The 12500-nt window shown below is 39.0% G+C and overlaps 1 pseudogene; it reads right to left on the reverse strand.

The window, feature by feature from the left end:
* Positions 1-787: 787 nt before the first annotated feature.
* The window catches only part of LOC109052986, a 22930-nt pseudogene continuing 11217 nt past the window's right edge, over positions 788-12500 (reverse strand).

The following is a 12500-nucleotide window of genomic DNA, read 5'->3' on the forward strand; positions in this document are numbered from 1 at the left end:
ATGATTCTACCTAGACCTGGTCTCGAGATCCTATCAGAAAGAGACTCACATTATAAAGTTCATCCGTTATTGCGCATGTAAAGTCCTGTCCCTCCTCAGCTTCTTCTCGCTTCTTTTCCTCGCTGGACTGATATAAACCTGGTTACATGCAATAGTGATCTAGACACATCTATTGCAATGTAGAATACAGCCGGATGAAACCGGCGCTTCGATTCTGAAGACCTCAACGTCTAGCGCCACAGATTCCATCAATCCTCAACCAATTAAGGCAATTAGTTGACCCAAAAATGGAACAAATTCATACATTTACCGTCTCCCCTCATTGACTTTTCAAACCTGACTTGAGACATTTTCTCAAATAGCTGAAGCTGTTTCTCCACTAAAGAAACGGAACAGTCACACAGGTTTCGGCCAGACACGACGCGAGGGGCAGAAATAGTCACCGTTACTTTAAAAACTTGAGCTCCGAGCAGCAGTCCGACGGATTTAACACCAGGGATTTTTTTAATTACAATTCCCAGCCTGATCTTCACAGGGCAGCCCCTGCGGAGCCGCGAAGCGTGTCCGTGAACAGCCAGCGGATTACAACACATATCTGCGCAAAACAGACCGAAAAAGCCATAAACACTGCAGACGGAGATGCTGTCTGTCTAACTACCTCAAACTGCCGTCATCTTCATCCTTCTGACGCAGCAGTCGAGTACAGAAACAAGGCCAGACGCGCTGAGATAGAGAGAGACCCGCAGGACTAGTTAGAGCTAAACTGTGTTTCTCATCGGAACACAGTTCAAACAGCACAGGAGTCGGTGAGCGCGACTGTTCTCCCGTTACTGCTAGCTGCTCTGATGGCCGCAATTGTGGACCGTGCACCGGCAAAACTGACAAACAGAAGCAAGAACACATAGACCTTTTTACAGAGAGAGAGAGAGAGCTCCTCACCCGGTGTGTGCTGTGGGGGATGAGACGTTCCTGTGTGTGTGAGAGGGATCGCAGCAGAGATCGAGCGTAAACGTGTGTTTACAAGACCACGTAAAAACAAACCCAACCCTTCAACGGGGCTTTACTTTTAGAACAGCTTAACAGAACGGCAACTACGCAGAACCAGTCAGTGAACTTCATCCGCACCTAACAACTAAAGATCACATTTACATGATGCAGTGAAATCTATTGTCGATAGAGGTTCATCAGCTCCCGCGAGACTCTGGGGATCGAACACCATGAATCCGCTTGGCACACAGTATAATCACGCGAAAGAGCTAGTCCTTCGCGAACCTCCTACACCTAGCTACAGAGCAAGATTTTAAATTGTTTTATAAGGGTCTCTTGCTATTCTCACTTCTGCTCACTCAAGCCTGCATTTTAATTTGATCCAAAGGACAGTAACAAAACGCAGTCAATGATTGTAGAAATCGTATTTTTACTAATTTAAAATAACTGCTTTCTATTTTATATTGTATTTTAACATGCGTAATTTATTTTCTGTGTATGCGCAGTCTGGGATTTTTCAGCATCATTACTCCAGTTCCTTCAGTGTCACCTGATCTTCAGAAATCAGAATAATATGATATTTGCTGCTCGAAAACATTTCTGATTATTATCAATATTTAATAACTACTGAAGGTACTTTTTTTCTTCAGGAAAGATCAAAAGATCAACATTTATCGGATATTAAAAGCTTGGAGTCAGTATAATTTCTTGGTTGGGGGGGGGGGGGGGGGGTTTTTTTTTGGGGGTGGGGGGGGGAGGTAGAAATTAATACTTTTATTTTACAAGTATGCTTTAAATTTGTATCAAAAGTGAAGATAAGACATTTATAATGTCTACAAAAGTATTCGCTATTATTCAGATCAATGCTGTTCTTCATCTGCTAAATTTCTGATTCAATCACAGAAAACCTGAAAAAATTCTAGTCTTGTGACTTTCAACTTAATAATAACAACAATAAATGTTTCTTGAGCAGCAAATCAGAATATTAGAATAATTTCTGGTGACGCTGAAGCCTGGAGTTAATGAGTTCTGAACAATACAGCTGCGGGCTGCACATGAAATACATTACAATATTGAAAATAATGTATCACTTGAACGGATCATAACAAAGTTATTTTAAAATAGTACAAATATTTTACAATATTAATTATAGTCTGTCTGGGATCAAATAAATGCATGCCTTTCTTTAAAAGACTTCCTTTAAAGACATTAACGTATTAACTTCTGACAGCTGGTAAGTGTGTTATTTACTTGTGAAGTCCATGCGCCTTGAGGTATTCACGAAGCTAACTTCTAACTAGAAATTAAATGTAAATGCATCATCACTACCGTTGTAATCCTGAAGATGCTGAAGTGAGAATGAATTTCAATGATTAGATCCAGCATATCTGTACGTGAACGAGCTAGTGACCATCAACACTCTTTATTAAATGTCTGGGCACAGTGGATAACCGCTTTCAGCACTAACATTATTAAAGTACCTCCTTCATCAGTCAAGATGAGGTCGGATGCTCTGATTAGAAACGCTATGAAGCTCACAGGCACTCAAGCTTGGCCCAATAAACACAGCAGATATAGAACATGTGCCGTTATATCAAGAGCGTTACCGCAGATAACAACACACACAACACCGCACCCGACGAACCGTCAAACCATAATCACTACCGATTCAGGCTGCCAACATCAGCTCCGCTGATGCCATTCAGACACACACAACACCAGTATCACCACCCCTCCCCCCGGGGTCAATCAGAGGGTCCAGCGCAGAGTACATGGACTAGAGGTCAGTGACTCACGCGAGCCTCAAACACAAACCGCATGGCCATTCATGTTTAATTACTGCATTTGCATTTTATACTACAATCTTAAAAAGATTCCCGCATTTCAAATAAATGTCGTCTCTTCGCTGAACTTTCAGAGGATCATCTGTGAATCCGAAAAATAAAATCATCACGGCTTTCCACAGAAATATTGTGCAGCACAACTGTGGTTCAAACATTTGTATAGATAATCTAGAAAGTGTGTTTTCTTAAGCAGCAAATCATCATTTTAGAATGATTTCTGAAGATCATGTGACACGAGAAGAACTGGCGTAATGATTTGCTTCCTAGAAAATACTGAGGCGTAGCGTCATCACAGAAATACATTTACACTTTAATATACAGTCACAGGTCAAAAGTTTGGAAACATTACATATTCTTTTAAATTGTTTATGAAGAAGTACAGTGCATAGCTTCTGCCTCATCAGCCTGCAGTTTTATTTGATTCAAAAAATACAGAAACAATAATGTTAATATTGTGATATATTATTTACAATTTACAATAATTGTTTTTAAATTTACATTATACTGTTAACATTATCTTTATTATCTGTGATGCAAAGCATGAGGGGTAATTTTAGGATCATTTAAGACCTAGATTATCCTTGTAGAAGACTCATTCTCAATCTGATTACTTCATTATCAACAGTTGGAAACAGTTTCTGGCTGCTGTAATATTTTTTTCAGAACATGCTGATCACTTTTTTTTTTAGGATACTTTGATGAATAAGAGTAAAAAAAAAAAAAAGAAAGCTATGGTTTTCTAAAATAGAAATATTTTGTAATAACAATATACACTACTGGTCAGTAAATTGGGTATTCAGTAATTTTTTTTGTTTGTGCTCTTTCTTTTTTTTTAAAATAAAACTCAATACTTTTTAGTTCAGCAAGGGATGTTGGAAATTGATAACAAAGTGATACGTAAATACAAGTATATTTATTAGATTTTTATTTTATTTTGAATAATGCTAGTTCTTTATCTTTTTAACACCTTTTATTCATCGAAATATATTAGAACAGGTAGAAGCACTGTTTCCAACACGTCATAATAAATCATACATATTAGAATGATTTCTAAATGACATGGATGATAGACTGGCTGTTTACATGTGACACTGAAGGCTGGAGTAATGATGCTTTTGACAATGATCTTCACTTTAGCATCACGAGGAATAAATTATTTTTTAACAAGTATATTCCAATAGAAAACTATCTATTTTAAGAGTTGTAATAATATTCTCACATATTACTGTTTTTTTTCCTGTATTGTTTGATCAACATAAATGCAGGCGTGATGAGCAAAGAGACCCTTCTTTCAAAAACTTTAAAAATAGTAATGTTTCCAAACTTTTGACCTGTACTGTATATTCACATAGAAAACTGCTGTTCTAAATTAGAATAATAACTATAATTTTACTGTATTTTTAATCAAACAAATGCATCCCTCAAACAACACAATAGACTCCTAAAACAAAAAAAACCAATACTGTGCCACAAACAAACCCTTTAAACCGCATTGTCCACAAAACAAAACCGCAGACTAGCCTGTGACTCTGCCACGACCTGTGACAACCGCATGTGTCCCTTATAGAGTCCCCCCCCTGACCCGCTTAGTATCTCGCATTTCATTTTACTGATGAAAATACTTCATGAAAGTGGGTTTCTAAACAGCCACTCGATCCGTCCCTTTCACTCTTTCCGAATCGACTGGAACTCAGGCTGGAGCTTCGCGTGTGTGTTCTGTTGTTTGGTTAACTGATATCACAGTATCGAATTCGTCAAAACACTGGCCTTTACAAACACACCAGACTCTTTCTCTCACAGAATGAGCTCTTTTCTAGACTCTAGATGAAACTACTTCATTACTTATGATTGTTTCTTCCATCACCAGGCGTCTAAAGGGACGTCCTTCTCCACAGACTGGCTCAGATCATAGTTTGAGTCAAACTACTGAATCTCATATTTAAATTATATTCTAAACACAGAGTTTAGGCTTGCTGGATTTACAGCTCTCTCTCTCATCCTCTTTCTTCGTTCGAGGGTCTGTTATTACCAGGTAATTACCTTTTAGCGGCACATTGAATGGACTCTGTAAGTTTTCTGTGTGATAGACATCAAGACTTCAAACTACACCACAAGTTTTTGGCTGAAACAACCCCACAACACACACCCACACACACAACACACAGTCGTCCTCAGTAATCTCTAAAGTCACCGATCAGAAATACCAGTCTAGAACCCATCTGGTGGTCCGCCATGTCAGCCAGCAGCAGGCAGTCCTCAGTCGCACTAGTGGTATATTTGTATCAATAGACAACAATACCATTGATAGAATTCACAATTCTACATTTCTCTTTTATGACAAATAATCATTATGGATAGTTCACAGATAAACCCGCACCCTATGCATTCCATAGGCCAACTCTCAGACGTTCAAACTCCAGTCAAGTCAGCCGGTAAGCTCGCATCTTTCATCAGTGTAGCCGTACGATGTACTCACGATAAGTTAAGTCGCTGCAAGACGTGTTTCAGACGACACGTTACACTGACATCTTAGAACCGTCTATATTAGACAGCCAATTACCCTCAAACAACGCCCTTCCCATCTGGGTATGACACTAGCGTTTCTACTGACCTTTCTCGACTCTTGACTTTACAGCTGCTGTCTGCGTCAATCACGCATGAAATGGACCAACTACCGCACCAAAACTCTGAAGATATTAAACTATAAAATATCAAAATATAAGAATATATAGTGTCCCACTTTACAGGGTGTCTAGGTACTTTGACAAGCATTAATAAATACTTCGTTATATAGCAATGGTCACTCTACTGCGTTGGAATTGAACTGAACTGTATAGCTACCTTTCGGCTGCGGCTGAGTTTGGGATAGCGGTTGAGGTTTGTTTTGGTTTAGGTTAGGCTACTTAGGTGTAGGTTTAAGGGTTCAAGATGTACAGTAAGTACTTAGGGTCTTACTTCTCTATGACAAATTCGCATAACTACATGAAGGTTTGGTTTCAATATAAGTAAAATATAAAAATCAAGTGCATTGCATCAAATTAATTAAACACATTAGTACGAAAGATTAAATATAGACTTTGAATAAAAGTGGGTCTAATGCAATAAACTGCAAACGCAATCCTCGGTTGCTCCTCAATGATTGGACTTCTGGCGTCTTCTTCTGTGGAACCGAACAGAACCGAGACGGCCACACTAGTGTGAACCACAGAATACAGAAATATTCCTTCAAAACCATCTTCTCTCTTGTGTTTCCAAGGAAGAAAAGTTCCAAACAACAAGATAGTTGAATACGGACCGCAACGCTTTCAGAACACAGTAAAGAGTAAAGAAGAACACCACCAAACTGAATATCTAACTGACGCTCTATTGAGCAGTGGATCCTCCAAAACCTGAGCAGAAATATCACTCCGCGCCCCATTGACACGTACACGGTGTTTCTTATGAGAGGTCACCAGGTGTCGAGCTCAACTAGTTTAGACTAAGACTTTCAGCCTAGGCCCTAAAAACACCCAGAACCCTGGTAGAGCAGGTACATCTGGTTCCAGTCCTACCAGACTGGACCACAGCCAGAGAAGATGCAGGTCACATAATCAACTGTGACCCTGGACCACACGACCAAGACTTGGGGGAATTTATACAATCACCTGAAAGCTGATACAATAATCTCTCCATTGATGTATGGTTTTGTTAGAGGACAATATTTGTCTGAGATGCAATCAACTTATTTGACAAATCTTGAATCTGAGGGAGCATAAAAATCAAATAATTTACGAAAATCATCTTTAAAGGAACAGAGTTCACCCCAAAATGAAATTCTTTCATCATTTACTATGAAGGTCCACTGGCAAACCACCAACTGTTTGGTTACACAGCAATCATCTAAATATCTTCTATTCATGTTAAAACATGATAAAGTAAGAATTTGGAAAGATACATGAAGATGAAGTAAAGGGGACAGAGATTTAATTTTTGTGGGTGAACTGTCCCTTTAAGATCCATGGAAACTTTCCATTGCATATGGAAGCTTTTTTTACACCTAGAAAACACAGTTCTTTTAAATAACTGATCATAAAAAGATTATTTGCGGAACCAAACATGGTTCTTCTGTGAACAACCCCTCTCGGGAGTCTTTATTTTAAAGAGTTTTAAGGTTATTTTTGTGTCGCTTGGATTAAACATAAACCTGCACATAGTATCCACGAGCTGGCTGAACATCCTACAGTGTTTGTATGAGAATCCACCAGATCTGTTTAAAACACATTCGTTTAAGATAGTATCACGATTCCTGAGCCTCATTACTGATATCACTCACCATCGCTGGATTCGAACACTTCTCTTTATTTATACTCCACTTGATTAATCGTCACGTGACGCTCCCAGTCAGCAGAAACAACGCGCTGAAGCGCCAGCGGATCATTTAAAACGGATTCACAACACAAACATATTTCCAAAGTGTTCCTTGAACTATAAAAAAAACCATGAAAACCGCGCGACAATCTAACGTTAATGTATTATATAATGGTCCAGCGGGCGTGAGCTAGGCGCAGAACTCGCGCCATTCACTTGCCTGCCTGCGCTGCAGCGCCAACAGCAGTGTTTTTTGTTTGAAGCTATTGTTATATTTAACCGTTTCCCTTACAAGTTATTATAACTCTAAGCGTCAGTGCTTCTGCGGAGTCTGCCAGCGCAGCGCGACACGCGGGCTAACGCTAACCTCGACTGTTTTCCATGACCGGAGGCTTTACCGTTAATTCCGCGCACGTATCTGTTCTGATCTAACGTACGACGGCGGCGTCCGAACGCGGACGCCAGGGTGTTTCCACGCCGCGTCCCGCCGCCGGTACCGGGTGTTCGGTGCCTCACGCGCGTCACAGCAGCTAACGCTAGCGGCGGAGCCACGAGCCTGAACGCCTGGACGCGACGCCCGGACCAGCTGTCAGCGCGTTCTTCGTCTCGTGCTCGCCACGCAACGCTATAAATCGTGCAGAGATTGCGGTACCATTCCTCTGTCACCCTATGTTTCAGAGTCGCGACTGTCGCTGATCTTGAGCTGTACTAGCCGATGCTATCGGCGCCGTGCTGCTCTCGGTTGTAGCCGCTGAAGCGAGAAGCCCGTTTTGCGGTGGAGTGATTCGGTGCGTCCGCTGGCAGCTTCGCAGCGGAAGGTGGATTTTTTCATAATTGTGGACTCTGGACTGACAGCGAAGGCTGTGACGGAGGAGGTTTGTGAGCCCGTCGCCCCCTGCTGAGACCTTTGCAGAGCGCGGGGCGGGGCTTTCGCGTCTCACCTCTTTACACACCCAACGCACACACACAACTCGCGCTCCATCTTCTGCTTTCCCTCTCACACACACACATACACTCGAGTCGATGGTATCTCAGCTGACTCTCCGTCTCGTCCCTCTCCTCTCCGTCTCTTCTCACTCCACACACACACACACACATCACATCCCCTCACAACTCGCTCTCTCTCGCTCTCAACACATACCACTGACAACACACACTCACTCTCTTCAGTCTTCTCTTCTGCTCCTCTCCACACACACACTTCACAACACTCGTCTCTCTCTCTCTCACACACACACCCACACACACACCCCCTCTCAACTCCATGCACACAAACACACACATACACTCCTCCCATACACCCCCCCGCGCAGCACACTACTGCTCAGCTGCTCTTCACAGAGGTATTACCACATGTCTAATTTCCTCCGAACACACACACTCACCACAAAAAACACACACTTAACACTCAAAACTCAAATCTCACAACCCACAAAAAGCCACACTCTCTCTTCTCACACAGCATCAGTAAATATGATTTTTTAGTTGAACTAAAGTGTTTTCTATGCCATTTCAGATAGGTAGGTTCACACTTGTTGATTTCGTTGGTTCGTTAACACTGGTGCGATTGCTCTGTTTTAGAGGTGAGTAAGTGTGAACCAACAAAAAAAAAAAATCTGAAACCTGGGTGTGCATAAAATGCGGTTTAACTGATATATGAACACAACACGGAACAACCCCAACCTCTACAACAAAACAACCAAAGAAACAGCAACATGATGTCACTAACATGGAAACCCTAAAAGAACAGAAAAACCCACACACCTGGTTCTGTTGTGTGGAACAATCTCTGGGTTCACCGAGGCAGTTCCTGCAGCGTGTTGACCTCTTTATATTCATGATCTCTCACCTTTATTACTAATAATGTCCCGTTCCATATTGTCACAAAGATTTAAAAAAACAGGCCTTTAAACTTAAGCCCGAACGGCGTTTCCTGAGACCGGCGCTCTCTCCGCTTTTCAATAACCTGTGAACCCCCAACAATCAGGATTTGGTGCCAAACAAACAACTGCATTTGTTTAAATATGCTGTAATGTCAAAGCAATTAATGTAATCGCCGGTGGCGCCCTCCTGCAGTTTTTGGTAAAAAATACATTAGGTTACTTTGTTAGGTTCAATTAGGCATATTAAATTATGTATTTTTAAAACAGTTGTTGTGCAATAAAACCAGTAATATTTACTTGGTTTGTCGTATATCTTTAGTTGAACACAAAAGTTATTATTGCCTCAGCCGTTAAGTGTTATATATAAAATAGTCATAACTAAGCCTGCGTTTTCACTTTAGTTCTGGTTTGTGTTTATTAAAATGACAAAAAAATCATCTAAATTAAAAATTACCCAACAATAATCATTAGTTACAAAAAAAGCGCGAGATTAGTGTACAAACTGCATGTTTTACTTTTTGTCGATTAAAAAAAAAGCAATATTTTGTCATTGAACATTTTTTAAGAAATAGTATTAAAACATTGTCTCGTGTCTATTGAACCAAGTATCTGTATTGTGTCTCATTCGGGTGAGTTAAGTGTATTGTCACACCCCGAGTGTTGATAAGTGGTGATATAGCTCATAACTTTCCAAGTGTATGATACCGCTTTCATACTTCAGGTCAACCATATTTTGTAGAAAAAACGTTAAACAGTTTGCAATAAGGAAAGCCGATAACTTTGTAATAGTAATCCTTTGCAAATGTTAAAGTTGCCACAGTTTATTGCATGCTTTGCATCTGAATGATCAATCATCCTCTTCAGTTATTCAGATTTGTCTTTAATTTTGATCACAGCACCGTAGAGTGTTAAACTATTAATGTTTTTTTTTTTTCAAATCCTTCCCAAAGTTATGAAATGATCACATAAAAAAAGTGAAAGACAAAAAAAACAGCAGGTTGATCTGTCTTATCTACACCGCCCCCTTAAACAAATGATTTTCAGACAAGTTTCCCCTGTCGTTTTAGTAAAGTGTCCCAGTGAATGATGAATGATTCTGAATCAAAGAAACACACAACAGTCCCCTTAGCATCATCATGAAGCATGGCGTACTCCTCTTCACTTGCTCCGCTTCCGTGTCCAGCATCTCCATCTGAAGACAGAAGAGACAGACGTCCACACAGAAAACACTCCGAGAGTTTGACCCTCAGATGAATGGCAATGTCGCGACCACACACACACACAGATAAACAAATCCAGCAACTAACAGCCACCTGGAGCAACGAATTTATAGCACTTTCCTGTGATTTAGTACTGGGTAGCATTAAAAAAAAATAAATCATAATCTGTAAAAATGATCCACATTTTCAGTTTTGAATTTACTGAGCAGTACGCTAAAAAAAAAAACTAAACAAATCCAATGTCGTACTTCCTGATTTTGCTGTGTGCGAAATTCAAGAACAAAAACAAAACAAAAAAAAAAAACAACGAAAAAAAAATGGACTCATAGTCTGGAGGATGACACACTTCTGGATCCTTCTGCACATCTTTAGAGTTTATTTTGGAGTTAATGTTTTCTGAAAATTACGAAAGACTGTAAAGGAAATATTGTGCAGAAGGCAGATATATGGAGATGATTTGGGTGAGTTTTATACCAATAACAAACCTCAGGAATGCAGTCATTCATTTACAACACTACAAATTAATTTCAATGAGCTGTCAAGCTAATTCATGTGTGTACGCTTGTAAGCATTAGGTGAGTATAAATATGAATAATCCCAAATATATGTTAGTGAACGAGACGCACATCAGAAAAAACTTCCAAACAAATCAGTGTTGTCCGGTAAATACATTGAGTTAAAGTGATGTTCAGACAGGAAAAGCAGTGTTTTATGTGTTTATTTCGCTCATGAGTCGTGTGTTAGTTACATCAGACAGCAGCTGAGAAAACTGAAATCATCAGATAAACATGCTGGAGAAAGACACAAGCAGCTCATCTACACACACAGATGCATACTGTAGCCCCACCATGTGGTGAATACAACGCACCGCAGGAAGTGAGGCTTTAGAGCAGGAACACATGCAGACTGACAGAGAGACACAGACAGACAGAGAGACACACACAGACAGAGAGACACACACAGACAGAGACACACACACAGACAGAGAGACACACACAGACAGAGACACACACACAGACAGAGAGACACACACAGACAGAGACACACACACAGACAGAGAGACACACACAGACAGACAGAGACACACACACAGACAGAGAGACACACACAGACAGACAGACAGAGAGAGACACAGACAAGAAACAGACAGACGGACACACAGACAGAGAGACACACAGACACAGACAGAGAGACACACAGAGGCAAAAACAAACAACAAAAAAACAGACAAAGAAGAGAGACACAGACAGAGAGACACGCAGACAGAACAAGACACACACACAGAAAAAAGAGACAAAAACAGACAGAAAGACACACACAGACAGAAAACCAACAAAAAAACAGAGAGAAACAACAGACAGAAACAAAAAAAAAAAAGCAACAAAAAACACAAAACAAAAAAAAACAAAAGACAGAGAGAAACAAACAAACAAAAAAACAAAAAACAAAAAAAAAAAATACAACAAACAACAACAACAAAGAAAGACAAAGAGAGAAACAGACAAAGAGAAAGGAAAGAAAAGAAAAAAGAAAAAAAAAAAAAAAAAAAACAAAAACAAAAACCAAAAACAGACAGAAAAAAGAAAAACAAGAAAAAAAAAAAAAAGACAAAAAAAAACACAAACAAAAAACAAAAAGAAAAAAAAAAAAAAAAAAAAAAAAAAAAGAAAAACAAAAACAGACAAAAAAAAAAAACAACAAACAGAAAAAACAAAAAAAAAAAAAAAAGAACAAAAAAAAAAAACAAAAAAAAAACAAAAAAACAACAACAAAAAAAAAGTTAAAAAGACAAAAAAAAAAAAAAAAAAAAAAAACACAAAAAAAAAAACAAAAACAAAAAAAAAAAAAAAAAAAAAAAAAAAAGTGTTAGCGAAACCAAAAAAAAAAACAAAAAAAAAAAAAAAAAAAAAACAAAAAAAAAAAAACACAAAACAGAACAAGAGAAAAAACAAACAGAAACACACACACAACAAGACAACACACAAAAAGATAGACAAAAACAAACAAAAAGACAGACAAAGAGACACACACAAAAGACAACAGACAAAGAGAAAAAGAAAAAAAAACCAACAAGAAAAAAAACAAAAAACAAACAAAAAGAACACAACAGAAAGAGAATAACCACAGAAAGAAAAGAAACACAAAAACACAACAAAAACAAAAGACACAAAAAACAAAACAAAAAGAAAAAAAGAAACACACGACAGAAAGAAAAAACA

Source organism: Cyprinus carpio, chromosome B18, assembly GCF_018340385.1.
Source record: "Cyprinus carpio isolate SPL01 chromosome B18, ASM1834038v1, whole genome shotgun sequence".
NCBI lineage: Eukaryota > Metazoa > Chordata > Actinopteri > Cypriniformes > Cyprinidae > Cyprinus > Cyprinus carpio.